The sequence below is a fragment of the Arachis hypogaea genome, chromosome 17 (genome assembly GCF_003086295.3).
Source record: "Arachis hypogaea cultivar Tifrunner chromosome 17, arahy.Tifrunner.gnm2.J5K5, whole genome shotgun sequence".
Taxonomy (NCBI): Eukaryota; Viridiplantae; Streptophyta; class Magnoliopsida; order Fabales; family Fabaceae; genus Arachis; species Arachis hypogaea.
In genome coordinates, this window is record NC_092052.1 from 66,944,135 (window position 1) to 66,961,094 (window position 16,960).

Sequence of the window (16,960 nt, forward strand, 5' to 3'; positions counted from 1 at the left end):
ATTTAATTAACAAAGATAACAATTATCAATCATGTTTGAGTTTCACAACTCCTGAGTTACTGATTTCTTAACCAAGACCAAAAGGAGAAAAGTAAACCTACTGGAATAAAAATGTCTTCAGATGGGAATAGCAATAATGTAAATAAAAGAAAGCAATAATAAAATGAAATACCTCAAATAACATTAATTCAAAGAGTAATCTGTAACATAGAAGAATTCATAAATAAAATTGATTAAATAAGAAAAAGGAATATTGAACCTGATAAAGAGAGATAATCCTGAAAGCGCTTAAAATCCTAAATCTAAATCCTAATCCTAAAGAGAGAGGAGAGAATCTCCCTCCCAAAACTAAATCTAAATCATGAAAACTAACTAAAGTGGAGACTCTCCTTGAATGGATGCATTCCCCCACTTCATAACCTCTGGTCTATGCTTTCTGGACTTGGATTTGGACCAAAAAGGGCTTCAGAATTCACTATAAGCGTTTTCTGCAATTTCTGGTGCGTGGCCTCTATCACGCGTCCGCGTGGGTCACGTGGTCACGTCATTCGGAGTTTTTCTTGTCACGCGGTCGCGTCTGTCATGCAACTGCGTCATATGTGTTTCACTCGAGGCGCGCGGTCGCGTCAGTCATGCGGCCGCGTCAATGCCTTTTCGCGCTGGCATGCGGCCGCGTCGCCCATGCGATCGCATGGCTGCCAATTTCTTCAAAAACTCTATTTTGTGCTTTCCTTCCATTTTTGTATGTTTCCTTTCCATCCTTTAAGTCATTCCTGCCTTAGAAGATCTGAAACTACTCAACACACTAATCACGACATCGAATGGAAATAAAGGTAATTAAAATAATTAATTTTAAAGCATAGGAAACATGTTTTTCACATACATCACATAATAAGGAAGGGAAAGTAAAACCATGCAATTAATATGAATAAGTGGGTGAAGGATTGAATAAATCACTCAGATTAAGTACAAAATATATCATAAAATATGGGTTTATCAACCTCTCCACACTTAAACAATAGCATGTCCTCATGCTAAGTCCAAGAGTAATGTTAGGTTAAAGTGGTGGAATGCCATGCAATGCAATCTAATCTAAATGCAACTACTTAGATGCATCATGCAATTCTAATTTTTATGCACTTGTATATAAAGCTTGCATGTAGTTGAATTAATTCACATTCTCAAGGAGTCATATATATGTATATATAGCCAAACCTTAGATAGTTGATAAAGTGCATTTACAATTGAAATGGGAGAGAAAAAAATTTTATAAACTTACAAGACAATTAATAATTTCAGCAGAGATATATGTTAATGAGCTATTGAACCCTCACTAGATTTTGTGTTTACTCTCTAGTCACTCAGTGTTTATTGGGTTAATCACTCTATTCTTCTTTTTATTCTTACTTTCTATAACTTTGTTCTTCATCTAACCAATCAACAATTATAGAATACAGACATACCAAAAATCATGAGGTCTTTAGTTAAGGTTGTAATGGAGCCAAGGTAAAGGTAGGGGTATATGTATAAGGCTAAGTGAGCTAATAAGTGAATCCTTAATTAGTCTAAGATCTCACCTAACATACATACTTTGTAAAGCAAAGCTTCTTTAGCTATTTTCCTATATTTTCCCATTTTTGATGTTACATGCTCATGTTTCAATGTTTATTATTTTTTTATCCCAGGTGCATTGCTTTATTTCACATTTGGGGAATTCTTTTGTGTCCCCTTTATTCAACCACTGAAAAATAACACTTTTTTTTAATGCACATGGTAATTCAATTATTTTGATTTCACATGAGCATGCTTCCCAAAACTTTTATTTTGAATTATTTTATTCTTTTCAACTTTTCTACCTTTTGTTTTTATCATCCATGTTCCCAATAGGTTTCCCATACTTAAACAATTACACACTTTCTATCTTAAGCTAACCAAGGATCCAACTTGGGATTTTTATTTTATTTTTCTGCTTAAGGCTAGTATTGTGGCTTATAGAATAAGAGGGGATTTAAAGGCTCAAGGGGGCTAACAAGGGTGATGTAAAGGGTAGGCTAATTTGGGATAAGTGAGCTAAAATTAAACAATGGCCTCAATCACTCTCTTGGTATGTATTTCTATTCTATAATCGGACATATAGATTGAAACAAAGTAAAGAACATCAGAAAAAAAAAAGGGCAGAACACACAGGAATAAAAATTATGGTTTGAATGTAACCGTACAATTAAGCTCAAAACTCACAGGCTGTGTGTTCTCTAACTCTGAAATCATATATCAATTATGTATGTCATGCAAGTAAAATTTAAAAGTTTCCATTATTCTCAATGTAAAACTTAAGGTGGCTTTAAAGTTCTAGTGTTTCTCCTTGATGAAATGTTGTTAACTAACTAACATGTAATGCTATATATACAAGTCGTGTGGATTGTTTCTTATTATGTTCAAGTTCCTAGTTTACTTCCTTTTTATATTTTCAATTTAAACTAAGCTATCTTATGCTAAAAAGGGTAAACTATACTAATTAATCCACAATTTCTATAACTAATAAGTTAGAATTGCTACTAAACTAAATGGCTAAAATATGAACTGAAAATGCAAAATGCAGAAATAGAGTAAAAATACATAAAAATAGCAATATATAAGTACTGAGAAAAGAAAAATAAAAATAAAAAGAAAAATACAGAAAAGTAGCAAAATAAAATAAAAAGAGTCTGTAGTGGTTCACCAAAAAAAATGCCAGAGATGGCGACCTCCCCACACTTAAAATGAAGCATCGTCCCTGATGCTCACTCAAGCAGGGTGTGAAGGGGTGTCATCACTGGAAGGACGGGTAGCTGGAGTCTCTGTGGTGGTGGTCTGAAGATCTGCCTGCTGCAGAGGGGGTGCTGACTGGATATGGATCTCGGGGTCTACAGCCTGAATTTGAGGTGGAGCCTCCTGATGTGATGCGGCCTGCTCTGTGCCTACCTGCGCAGCCTCGCTCTGTGGATGGGTTGCTGCCTCGTGATCATCCGCCTCCTCCTCAGATGCCTCGGATGGTGTGTTAGGCTCGGAGGGGATGTCGCCAGATTGTATCATCAGCTTCAGGTGCTCATAGCGTCACTTGTTGCGACGCTCCATCTGGTCAAGCCGTCGAAACAGGCGGTGCATTAGATGATAGACGGGCTCTGGGGCAGGTGGAGGTGCAGTGGTGGTGGCAGGGGTAGCTGTAGAGGAAGAGGGGCCGGCAGATGGTGTGGCTGTCTCAGTAGTAGCAGTGAGGAAAGGAGGTCTGTAGCCCAAAGCCAGAAAGTTTCTGCTGTGAGGGATAATCTTCTTGCATTCTGTAGCAGGTGGCTTTTCATCAGATAAGGAAAGGGAAGAGTGCCTCGGACGTGGACCCTGGCCATATAGTACCGGATAAAGCGTGGCAGGTACAGGTCCTTACCCTCCATCACACACCATAGGAGGGTGATCATAGTGGCTGGTATCTCAGTCTCGTGAGTACTCGGCATAATGAAGTTGCGAAGTATCTGATGCCATAGCCGAGCCTCATCATTCAAGTAAATCCGCTTGATTCCCTTTGGCATGGTAGTGTTCTGACCCAAAATCCAAGGAACGGTCGGGTCAAGGGCTATCCTGGCCTTGACTGCATCCCAATCAAACTTCATGAAGCGCATGTCCTCCTCAGCTCTTTGATAACCATCCAACTGATCAGATTTAGGCAGAAGTTTCAGAACATCCTCTATGGCCTCTTCAGTGACCAGAATCTGCTTCCTCCTAAGGTTCACTGCATCTAGGGAAGTCTTGAAATAATTGCAGTAGAATTCCCTTACACAAGATGCATTGACCTCAGTCAGGTTTCTCTCCAAGAAGAACCAGCCTCTTTGTTTGATCTGATCAGAGGTGTATTGCTGGAGTTCTTCCGGGATCTTCAGGGTCCTCTCCAGGTACAGGTTCCTGGAGGTTGCAAACACCGGATACTTCAGCTCACAGTATCGGTTTGCAAACTTTACTGGATCAGTAGCAAGGAGTAGCTGGTCGGCCTTCTCCTACGGGGTAAAGTTTTTCTCCCGCCAGGAGTCATCGTGCATGATATCCATGATGGACATAGCAGATTCTCCTCTTTTACGTTTGCCAGTAGTTGCCTTTACTTTTCCCTTTCTTTGCCTAGCAGACATCCTGGTAGGCGAATTAAGGAGAGTGGGGTAGAGAGGTGGCTGGGGATGGTGGCGGTGGTGTCTGGCGCGGCGGAGGAGGGTGGCGCGGCGGCGGTGGCTACTGTTCGGGGGCAGGGAGGGAAAGGTAAGGGTAATGGTTGAAGGGGGTTAGGGGAAGGAAGGGGGGCGTGGGTGGCGCTGGGCGGTGACGGCGGCGTGGTAGTGGTGATCGCTGAGGAGGGCAGGGGAGATGAGGAAGGAAGAAGAAGGAAGAAGAAGAAAGAGGGGGGAAAGAAAGGGGGTGGGTGGCGGCGAGGTCTGGGTAGTCGGCGGGGTGGCGGTCGTTCGGTGATGGTGGCTGGGTGGTGGTGGTGTGATCGGAGAAGAAGAGAGGAAGGAGAAGGGTTTGGGGGGGCGCGAATGGTAGGGTTCGCGTGACTGGGGGTTATAAATTTGAATCCACACGATCGCGTGGGGCACGCGGTCGCGTGGCTGGAGTGAAATGGGGGTCGACGCGATCGCGTGAGTGGCGCGATCGCATGGGATAGCTAAAAGAGTGAATGACGCGATCACCTGAGGCATGCGATCGCGTCGCTGGAAATTGTGCTAAACGCACGAATCCAGTGTCGTTTCAGCGCAACTCTCTGTCTCCTTTAGGGGTGTTGTGTAATCTGTACGACGCGATCGCGTCGCTCACGCGATCGCGTGGGATTGATGTTGGGCAAGTAACGCGATCGCGTCAGGCGCGTTGGCATTTTGTGCAAAACGCACAATGGCCGCACGATTCCAGCCTAACTTTCTGGATGTTGGATCTTTACGCTGATCTCCAGATCACGCGGCCGCGTAAATGACGCGGTCGCGTGGGAAGTGTTTTTCGCAACTTGACGCGATCGCATGAATGATGCGGTCGCGTCGCACACCCTTTTTTTTAATGCAGGTATGCAATTATGCAGTATGCAGAATGCAATGATTAATATGAATGCGATGTAAAACTCCAGGTTCAATATAATAAAATGAAATAAAACTTGAAAACAAATAAAACTAAATAATAAAAAAAATTGAAAAAGAAATGATCATACCATAGTGGGTTGTCTCCCACCTAGCACTTTTAGTTAAAGTCCTTAAGTTAGACATTGAATGAGCTTCCTGTTATGGTGGCTTGTGCTTAAATTCATCCAGAAATCTCTACCAACGCTTGGAATGCCAATAGCCTCTGGGGTCCCAAACTAGGCATGTAAAGCTTCTGAGCAGCTTCAAACAGATTGTCAGGCTCCCGGGGTGACGAATGTCAGTATAGATTCCAGGATCCCAAGCTTTGCTTTTAAATCCGCCTTCGTCTTGATCTATACTTTTCCATCTGGGCGGTTTAGAAATTAGATTCTCACCAGGATAACCAAACGTTTTCCGAGATCCATCCGATTGATCATGATGCCAATCCGTGCACTTCGAGTTGAAGCGTGGAACCTTATTAAACCTTGTGCACCAGCTCTGAGTACGAGCCATTTCCCGCTTACTCTTAAAGCCGCAGAGAGCTCTAAACTGGCCATCTGTTTCAAGCAAACCATATTCAAGTGGAAAAACACAGTTAAAGGTTAAGGATTGTACCCACTTGAAACTTGTATTGGGTGGTAATGGCCTTGGGATAGGTGGTTCCAGTGGTTCTGTGAGTTCTACTCCCTTGTGCTCTTCTGTGAATTTCTCCACTTCTTTGCAAGATTCTTCAAATGTATCCATGTCCTGATCAAAGCCATCTATGTCTTCCTCATCACTTAAGTCATAGACTGGAGGTTGAGAGAAATCTACCTCCGTATCACCTTCGTATTCACTTAGGGAAGATTATTCGATCTCAGAGAATTCACTCGTGGATGCAAGTTCATCACGTGGGGGTTGGGCACTGTCCTCCTTAGCATCAATTGTAACGTCCTTGACAGAATTTTCCATAACTCTGGATTCCCATGGAAGTTCAGCGTCTCCTAAGTCTTCAACCAACTCTTCTTCTTTAATAATGACAGCTTCCTCTACTTGTTCCAGGATGAAGCCATGCTCTGTCTTGTCCACTGGAGTTTCTAGTATCTCCTTCATGCTACGCTCTTCGTTAGATTATCCACATGGGGCTGTGGGAGGTCCTTGAATATTCGAACGTCTAGAAGATAACAGACTTACTGCTTGCTCTAGTTGATGAAGGGTTGTTTGAAGTTGATCTACTGTTTCCTTGAGGCGAACCTCTGATTCTCGGGGTGATAGATTTGGATATGGTACATGGGGAAGTGGTGATGTTTGGGAGTAATTGGACTGGAATCGGGGTAGATGAGGATCATACGGTAGTGAATGGTGAAAAGGAGCTTGTGAGTGTGGTGGTTCGAAGTTATGTTGAGAGGATGGTCTATAAGCACATGGTGGGGCTTGTGGGTAATTACAAGGTTGTCCACCATGTCTATTGGCTTGGTATGCATTGTAGAATGGTCTTTGTCCATGATATCTTGGAGGGTGTTGTTGCCTAAAGGGTTGATCAGATCCTCTTGGCTCCATCCATCTTTGATTGTTCTGACCTTGATGCATGTTCCTGTTATAACTTCCATTCCTTTCAATAACATTAGAACCAAACTCAAAGCGAAAGGGGTGAGAATTCATAGTAGCTAATAGAAATAAAAAGGGGAAAATAAAGACAAATAAACAAGTAAAAGAAAAATATTTACAATAACCAATAATAAGGCACGCGATTGCAGCTCCCCGGCAACGGCGCCATTTTGACATTAGGATTTTTGCCAGTAAAAAATTTTATAAAAACAGTCGCGTTGTAGATACAGTCTCTAAACCAACAGAAATCCCTTCGTACAAACATTTTGGTTGTCACAAGTAACAAACCCCTAAATAAATTGATAACCGAAGTATTCAAACCTCGGGTCATCTTCTCAAGGAACTGCAGGGAAGTATGTTCTTATTATTGGTTATGGAGGTTGTAAATTGGGATTTTGAGAATGAGGAGCGAATGGTTTAATTAGCAATTAAAGTAAATGAAGAACAAGTAATTTAAAAGGCAAGTAAAATAAATAGATGACTGTAAATAAACTTTTGGCAAGGTACGAGAAATTAGAGGTCCTATCCTAGCTATCCTTATCAATGATGATGAAAATTGAATCTTAATTCCACTTTGTTAACCTTTACTAAGGCAAAGGAAGGTCAAGGGATTAATTGGTTTGATCTTCAGATCCTATTTATTTCCTAAGAAAAGATTGGGATTATTGAAGTTCAATTTAATTAACAAAGATAACAATTATCAATCATGTTTGAGTTTCACAACTCCTGAGTTACTGATTTCTTAACCAAGACCAAAAGGAGAAAAGTAAACCTACTGGAATAAAAATGTCTTCAGATGGGAATAGCAATAATGTAAATAAAAGAAAGCAATAATAAACTGAAATACGTCAAATAACATTAATTCAAAGAGTAATCTGTAACATAGAAGAATTCATAAATAAAATTGGGAAAATAAGAAAAAGGAATATTGAACCTGATAAAGAGAGATAATCCTGAAAGCGCTTAAAATCCTAAATCTAAATCCTAATCCTAAAGAGAGAGGAGAGAATCTCCCTCTCAAAACTAAATCTAAATCATGAAAACTAACTAAAGCGGAGACTCTTCTTGAATGGATGCATTCCCCCACTTCATAATCTCTGGTCTATGCCTTTTGGACTTGGATTTGGACCCAAAAGGGCTTTAGAATTCGCTATGAGCGTTTTCTGCAATTTCTGGTGCGTGGCCTCTGTCACACGGTCGCGTCATTCGGAGATTTCCTTGTCACGCGGTCGCGTCAGTCATGCAACCGCGTCATATGTGTTTCGCTCAAGGCGCGCGGTCGCGTCAGTCATGCGGCCGCGTCAATGCCTTTTCGCGCTGGCATGCGGTTGCATCGCCCATGCGATCGCGTGGCTGCCAGTTTCTTCAAAAACTCTGTTTTGTGCTTTCCTTCCATTTTTGTATGTTTCCTTTCCATCCTTTAAGTCATTCCTGCCTTAGAAGATCTGAAACTACTCAACACACTAATCACGGCATCGAATGGAAATAAAGGTAATTAAAATAATTAATTTTAAAGCATAGGAAACATGTTTTTCACATACATCACATAATAAGGAAGGGAAAGTAAAACCATGCAATTAATATGAATAAGTGGGTGAAGGATTGAATAAATCACTCAAATTAAGCACAAAATATATCAAAAAATATGGGTTTATCAAGTATCCCGCTCGCATCCCTTCGGATCACTAGAGTGTGCAGGCACAAAATCCTGGACGGTATTCCGAGCACCATATCTCGGGGGTTCCCATTATGATTCCGAAGGGCGACATCTCAATGGAGATGTGTCGGGTTGTCAGTTGAACCGACAATGTGATATCACAGCCAGTAGGACAGACATTCATCATATGCATATTCTATCTGTTTGTTTTCTTTGCCGACTTGAATTTGCTTGCCTAATTGTATAACATGCCTAATTGCCTATTTGAATTACTTGACATATATGCTTATACTTGTGTTTTACTTGTATTGTATTAATTGTGTATTCTACTGGGATTGAGGAGGTTTGGAAGGCAGTGGCGATGGGATCGCATGGAGGATAGGCTGGTGAAGGCTGCGGGACAGCGGAGAGTTGTTAGATTAGAAACCCACTAAGTTAGAATACCTCTTTAATATTATGGTTTCAAGTTATGTTTTAATGTTTTAGTTATGCTTTAAGATGAATCTTGTGATGAATATGAAGTTCTAGGATTGCCTCTGGCGTCCCGGAGTCTTATATCTTACATCATTGGGCACTGTTACTATACTGAGAACCTCCGGTTCTCATACCATATTCTGCTATTGTTTTTCAGATGCAGGTCGTAACCCACCTTGGTGAGTTGCTTTGGTGGTGACAGAGCGGAGGATCTCTATCTTGTTTTGAAGTCTTTTGAGTATTTTGTTTAAACTCTCTCACTTTTGTATTTATTTTGCCTAGATGCTCACTTTGAGAGAAAGTTTGTATAAGCTGTTTTATCTGTTTAAATTCTGTATGTGTGTGTGTGTGTGGGGGGGGGGGCTTAAACTCCGCGAGCGACGGCTAGATCCTTATAGCTATTATCTGTTGATATCTCTATATATGTGTTGAAATATGTACGTTTATCTTGTGCCTCGTTTAGTGTAGCTTCGTGTGAACGTTTCACGTTTTTCAAACTCTGTTTTTTTGAGCTGTATTCTTCATCGGGCTTCAAGAATTATTATTCCTTCTATATATATTTATGTATAAGCCTTAGAATTATCGTGACCCCTAATTAACCTTTGCTTTACGGCATGAGGCAAGGTTTAGGGTAATTAGGGTGTTACAGAGCGTATGTGTTTGACTGTGAAGGATAAAAACTGAAATCCTAATCCCCTTTCTTTACGTATTTATGTTGTTGGTAAAATTATCAAAATATTCTAAAAAAAAAGCATTTAAAGCCCGTCAAACCAGTTTGCCCTGTCCCGCCAAAGGCCGCAGGTTCTTCGGTGCAGGTTTGGCTGGCTTTTTCGGATTGGCAGGTTCAAAATCTCACCTCAACCAGCTTTTTTTGATCGTTTTGGTGGATTGACTCGACGGCTTCGGCCCGTTTTATCACCCCTAACATTAATATTAGTTGATTTTTACTATTTTTATTTCATATTGATTTGATCTATTATAAAATATATAATTTAATAATTATATTATTTTTTCAAATTCAATAATTATTTTCATACTTGTATATATAAGAATTACAATAAAATATTATTAGAATTTTTTAATTATTAATTTGTTAAAATTTTTAATTATTAAAAATAATTTATCAAATTTAATTTTTAAAATATATATTTTTAAAAGTTATTTCACCTAAATTTAGTAAATTAAACTAAAAATAAATTAAAAAGTTTCTAATAAACATAAGAAACAAAAATTTTTAAAATTTAAATAAATCATAATATGCACAAATATAAGAATAAATTTAAACTTTATCATTATATAAATTTATGTTAGATTTTTAAATTTTGATAAATATAAAATAGCTTTAAAAAGCAGTCTAACTTTTAAAAATGTGCAAGTAGAAATAAATAATTTTATTAAATCAAATTAATTATAATTTGTTAATATATTAATTACTATTAGTAAGTAATTGTTATATTTTAAAAATAAATAAAATTATTATTCATTGATTTTACTATTTTATATTTTTTTTAACAAAAATTACTATACATATTTTTATTTAAAAATTAAAAAAATATTTTTTGTATTTTTATTATATTCTATGTAGGACACAAATACATGTCCTAGTTTTTAATTTAAAATTAGAAGATAACATATTAATATTTAAAATAATTAAGTGAGTTTTAAATTTAATTATTCTATAATCAGTTAAACACTGATTCACTGGTATTTAGACTGAATACTCTTTAGTTTATTTTGATGTTTATACTAATGGATTATGTAAGTTAGTTTAGATTAATATGTAATATAAAATAATTTAATTGTTTTATATTTTGTAATTAAAAAATAAAATTATGTAATAATTAATCTTAATAAATAGAAATATTTTTGTATGTATTTTATATTTATTTAATTTAAAATAAAAGATTACACTTATTATTTTTTTAAATATTATCTATTAAAATATATTTATATATGTATGTATTAATATGTTTTATATTTATAAAATTTATTAATATTTTTTAATAATATTTTTTGTTTTTTGATACGCGGAATCGTGATTACACTTTAATTATGTAAAATTTATTGCTCTTTCTTTCCCTGGAAATGGCGCCAAAAACATGATGCCAAGACCATGGTTCACAACTCCGTGTAACTAACCAGCAAGTGCACTGGGTCGTCCAAGTAATACCTTACGTGAGTAAGGGTCGAATCCCACGGAGATTGTTGGTATGAAGCAAGCTATGGTCACCTTGCAAATCTCAGTTAGGCAGATATAAATTGATAATGGTGTTTTCGAATAATAATTAATAGAATAGGGATAGAAATACTTATGTAATTCATTGGTGAGAATTTCAGATAAGCGAATGGAGATGCTTTCGTTCCTCTGAACCTCTGCTTTCCTGCTATATTCATCCAATCAGTCTTACTCCTTTCCATGGCTGGCTTTATGTGATACATCACCACTGTCAATGGCTACTTTCGGTCATCTCTCGGGAAAATGATCCAATGCCCTGTCACGGCACGGCTAATCGTCTGGAGGCATCACCCTTGTTAATGGCTTCATCTTATCCTCTCAGTGAAAATGGTCAACGCACCCTATCACGGCACGGCTATTCATCTGTCGGTTTTCGATCATGCTGGAATAGGATTTACTATCCTTTTGCGTCTGTCACTAACGCCCCGCAATCGCGAGTTTGGAGCTCGTCACAGTCATTCATTCATTGAATCCTACTCGGAATACCACAGACAAGGTTTAGACCTTCCGGATTCTCTTGAATGCCGCCATCATTCTAGCTTACACCACGAAGATTCTGTTTAGGAGATCTAAGAGATACTCATTCAGTCTAAGGTAGAACGGAAGTGGTTGTCAGGCACGCGTTCATAGGGAATGATGATGATTGTCACGTTCATCACATTCAGATTGAAGTACGAACGAATATCTTAGAAGCGAAACAAGATGAATTGAATAGAAAACAGTAGTACTTTGCATTAATCTTTGAGGAACAGCGGAGCTCCACACCTTTATCTATGGAGTGTAGAAAGTCTACCGTTGAGAATACATAAGTGAAGGTCCAGGCATGGCCGAGATGGCCAGCCCCCAAAACGTGATCACAGGATCAAATTACAATCCAGGATATCTAATACAATAGTAAAAGGTCCTATTTATAATAAACTAGTCACTAGGGTTTACATGAGTAAGTAATTGATGCATAAATTCACTTCCGGGGCCCACTTGGTGTGTGCTTGGGCTGAGCTTTAACTTTCCACGTGCAGAGGCCATTTGTGGAGTTGAACGCCAGGTTTTGATCCATTTCTGGCGTTCAACTCTGGTTTTGGATCCTTTTCTGGCGCTGGACGCCAGAATTGGGCAGAGAGCTGGCGTTGAACGCCAGTTTGCATCGTCTATTCTTGGCCAAAGTATGGACTATTATATATTGCTGGAAATCCCGGGATGTCTACTTTCCAACACAATTGGAAGCGCGCCATTTTGAGTTCTATAACTCCAGAAAATCCATTTTGAGTGCAGGGAGGTCAAAATCCAACAGCATCAGCAGTCCTTCTTCAACCTCTGAATCTGATTTTTGCTCAAGTCCCTCAATTTCAGCCAGAAAATACCTGAAATCACAGAAAAACACACAAACTCATAGTAAAGTCCAGAAATGTGAATTTAACATAAAAACTAATGAAAACATCCCTAAAAGTAACTAGATCCTACTAAAAACATACTAAAAACAATGCCAAAAAGCGTATAAATTATCCGCTCATCACAACACCAAACTTAAATTGTTGCTTGTCCCCAAGCAACTGAAAATCAAATAGGATAAAAAGAAGAGAATATACTATAAATTCCAAACTATCAATGAAACATAGCTCCAATCAAATGAGCGGGACTTATAGCTTTTTGTCTCTTGAATAGTTTTGGCATCTCACTCTATCCATTGAGGTTCAGAATGATTGGCATCGATAGGAACTCAGAGTTCAGATAGTGTTATTGATTCTCCTTGTTCAGTATGATGATTCTTGAACACAGCTTCTTTATGAGTCTTGGCCGTGGCCCTAAGCACTTTGTTTTCCAGTATTACCACCGGACACATAAATGCCACAGACACTTAATTGGGTGAACTTTTTCAGATTGTGACTCAGCTTTGCTAAAGTCCCCAATTAGAGGTGTCCAGGGTTCTTAAGCACACTCTTTTTTTTTCTTTGGACCTTGACTTTAACCGCTCAGTCTCAAGTTTTCACTTGACACCTACACGCCACAAGCACATGGTTAGGGACAGCTTGGTTTAGCCGCTTAGACCAGGATTTTATTCCGTTAGGCCCTCCTATCCACTGATGCTCAAAGCCTTGGGATCCTTTTTATTTACCCTTGCCTTTTGGTGTTAAGGGTTATTGGCTTTTTGCTCTTGCCTCTTGGTTTTAAGAGCTTTTGGCTTTTTCTGCTTGCTTTTTCTTTTTCTTTCTATAATTTTTTTTTCGCCTATTTTTTTTTTCTGCAAGCTTTGTTCTTTGCTGCTTTTTCTTGCTTCAAGAATCATTTTTATGATTTTTAAGATTATCAAATAACATGTCTCCTAGTCATCATTCTTTCAAGAGCCAACATATTTAACATTCTTAAACAACAACTTCAAAAGACATATGCACTGTGCAAGCATTCATTCAGAAAATAAGAAGCATTGTCACCACATCAATATAATTAAACTAAGTTCAAGGAAAAATTCGAAACTCATGTACTTCTTGTTCTTTTGAATTAAAACATTTTTCATTTAAGGGAGGTGATGGATTCATAGGACATTCATATCTTTAAGGCATAGTTACTAACTACTAATGATCATGTAATGAAGACACAAACATGGATAAGCACATAACATATAAAAACGAAAAACAGAAGAAATAAGAACAAGGAATAAATCCACCTTAGTGATGGTGGCGTTTCCTTCTTGAGGAACCAATGATGTCCTTGAGCTCTTCTATGTCTCTTCCTTGTCTTTGTTGCTCCTCCTTCATTGCTTTTTGATCTTCTCTTATTTCATGAAAGATGATGGAGTGCTCTTGATGTTTCACCCTTAGTTGTCCCATGTTGGAACTTAATTCTCCTAGGGAGGTGTTGATTTGCTCCCAATAGTTTTGTGGAGGGAAGTGTATCCCCTGAGGTATCTCAGGGATCTCATGGTAATGAGCTTCATACGCCTCTTGAGCTCCATGAATGGGCTCTCTTGCTTGCTCCATCTTTTTCTTAGTGATGGGCTTTAGAGATGAATCTTTCCATCTCCCATGGCTCAGAGGTGAAAGCACTTGCCTTCCCTTTCCTTTTTGAGGTTTCTCTGGCCTTAGGTGCCTCTAATGGTTATGGAAAAACAAAAAGCTTATGCTTTTACCACACCAAACTTAGAATGTTGCTCGCCCTCGAGCAAAAGAAGAAAGAATAGAGGAAGAAGAAGAAGAAGATATGGAGGAGATGGAGGGATGCGTGTATGGATGTGAGTGGTGAATGAAAAACAGAAGGGATGACCATAAATGGAGAGAGATGGGGTGAGGTGGGTGGGGATCCTGTGGGATTCACAAATCCTGAGATGATCTTGTGGTGTCCACAGATCTTGAGGTGATCCTGTGGTGTCCACAGATCCGGAGGTGTCAAGGATTTACATCCCTGCACCCATTAGGCATGTAAAATGCCCTTGCACACAACTCTGGGCGTTCAGCGCCAGGTTGGTGCCCATTTTGGGCGTTCAACGCCCATTTGTTGGCCATTTTTGGCGTTGAACGCCAGAACCATGCTTGTTCTGGGCGTTCAGCGCTAGGATGCTGCCCATTTTGGGCGTTCAGCACCAGAACCATGCTCTGTTCTGGCGTTGAACGCCAGGCAGATGCTTCCTCCAGGGTGTGATTTTTCTTCTGCTGTTTTTGATTCCGCTTTCAATTTTTATATTTATTTTGTGACTCCACATGATCATGAACCTATAAAGACATATAACTAAGAAAAATATAGTTAGATAAAAATTGGGTTGCCTCCCAACAAGCGCTTCTTTAATGTCAATAGCTTGACAGTGGGCTCTCATGGAGCCTCACAGATGTTTAGAGCATTGTTGAGACTCTCCAACACCAAACTTAGAGATTGGATATGGGAGTTCAACACCAAACTTAGAGTTTGGTTGTGGCCTCCCAACACCAAACTTAGAGTTTGACTGTGGGGGCTTTGTTTGACTCTGCTTTGAGAGAAGCTTCTTCTGCTTCCTCTCCATGGTTGCAGAGGGAGATCCTTGAGTTTTAAACACAAGGGAGTCCTCATTCCATTGAAGGACTAGTTCTCCTCTGTCCACATCAATCACAGCTCTTGCTGTGGCTAGGAAAGGTCTTCCTAGGATGATGGATTCATCCTCTTCCTTTCCAGTATCCAGGACTATGAAATCAGCAGGGATGTAAAGGCCTTCAACCTTTACTAACACGTCCTCTACTTGTCCATAAGCCTGTTTTCTTGAATTGTCTGCCATCTCTAATGAGATTTTAGCATCTTGCACCCCATAGATTCCCAGTTTCTCTATTATAGAGAGGGGCATGAGGTTTATTCCTGAACCAAGGTCACACAGAGCCTTAAAGATCATGGTGCCTATGGTACAAGGTATTATGAACTTTCCAGGATCCTGTCTCTTCTGAGGCAATGTCAGTTGATCCAGATTACTTAGTTCATTGATGAACAAGGGAGGTTCAACTTTCCAAGTATCAATGCCAAATAATTTGGCATTCAGCTTCATGATTGCACCAAGAAACTTGGCAGATTGCTCTTCAGTAACATCCTCATTCTCTTCAGAAGAAGAGTACTCATCAGAGCTCATGAAGGGCATAAAGAGGTTCAATGGAATCTCTATGGTCTCTAGATGAGCCTCAGAGTCCTTTGGTTCCTCAGAGGGAAGCTCCTTATTGACCACTGGACGTCCCAGGAGGTCTTCCTCCTTGGGATTCACGTCCTCTCCTTCCCTTACAGGTTCGTCCATGGTGCTTATGTCAATGGCCTTGCACTCTCCTTTTGGATTCTCTTATGTATTGCTTGGGAGAGTACTTGGAGGGATTTCAGTGATCCTTTTACTCAGCTGGCCCACTTGTGCTTCCAAATTTCTAATGGAAGATCTTGTTTCATTCATGAAACTTACAGTGGCCTTAGATAGATCAGAGACTAAATTTGCTAAATTAGAAGTATTTTGTTCAGAGTTCTCTGTCTGTTGCTGAGTGGATGATGGAAAAGGTTTATTATTGTTAAACCTGTTTCTTCCACCATTATTAAAGCCTTGTTGAGGCTTTTGATCCTTCCATGAGAAATTTGGATGATTTCTCCATGATGAGTTATAGGTGTTTCCATAAGGTTCACCTAAGTAATTCACCTCTGCTATTGCAGGGTTCTCAGGATCATAAGCTTCTTCTTCATAAGAACCCTCTTGAGTACTGTTGGATGCAGCTTGCATTCCATTCAGACTCTGAGAAATCATATTGACTTGCTGAGTCAATATTTTATTCTGAGCCAATATGGCATTCAGAGTATCAACTTCAAGAACTCTCTTCTTCATAGGCGTCCCATTATTCATAGGATTCCTTTCAGAAGTGTACATGAACTGGTTATTTGCAACCATGTCAATGAGTTCTTGAGCTTCTGCAGGCGTTTTCTTCAGGTGAATGGATCCACCTGCAGAAGTGTCCAATGACATCTTAGATAACTCAGACAGACCATCATAGAATATATCCAGGATGGTCCATTCTGAAAGCATGTCAGAAGGACACTTTTTGGTCAGTCCTTTGTATCTCTCCTAAGCTTCATAGAAGGATTCACCTTCTTTTTGTCTGAAGGTTTGAACATCCACTCTAAGCTTGCTCAGCTTTTGAGGAGGAAAGAACTTGGCTAGGAAAGCCTTGACCAGCTTATCCCAAGAGTTCAGGCTATCCTTAGGTTGAGAGTCCAACCATATTCTAGCTCTGTCTCTTACAGCAAATGGGAAAAGCATGAGCCTGTAGACTTCAGGATCTACTCCATTAGTCTTAACAGTATCACATATCTGCAAGAATTCAGTTAAGAACTGAAAAGGATCTTCAGATGGAAGTCCATGAAACTTGCAATTCTGCTGCATCAGAGAAACTAATTGAGGTTTCA

The 16,960-nt window shown here is 39.3% G+C and overlaps 1 non-coding gene across 1 annotated transcript; it reads left to right on the forward strand.

The window, feature by feature from the left end:
• The first annotated feature begins 16,574 nt into the window (after positions 1-16,574).
• LOC112768706 (small nucleolar RNA R71) lies at positions 16,575-16,682 on the forward strand. The gene has a single exon (XR_003186104.1). It is a non-coding gene; the product is annotated as a small nucleolar RNA R71 (small nucleolar RNA).
• Positions 16,683-16,960: the final 278 nt, after the last annotated feature.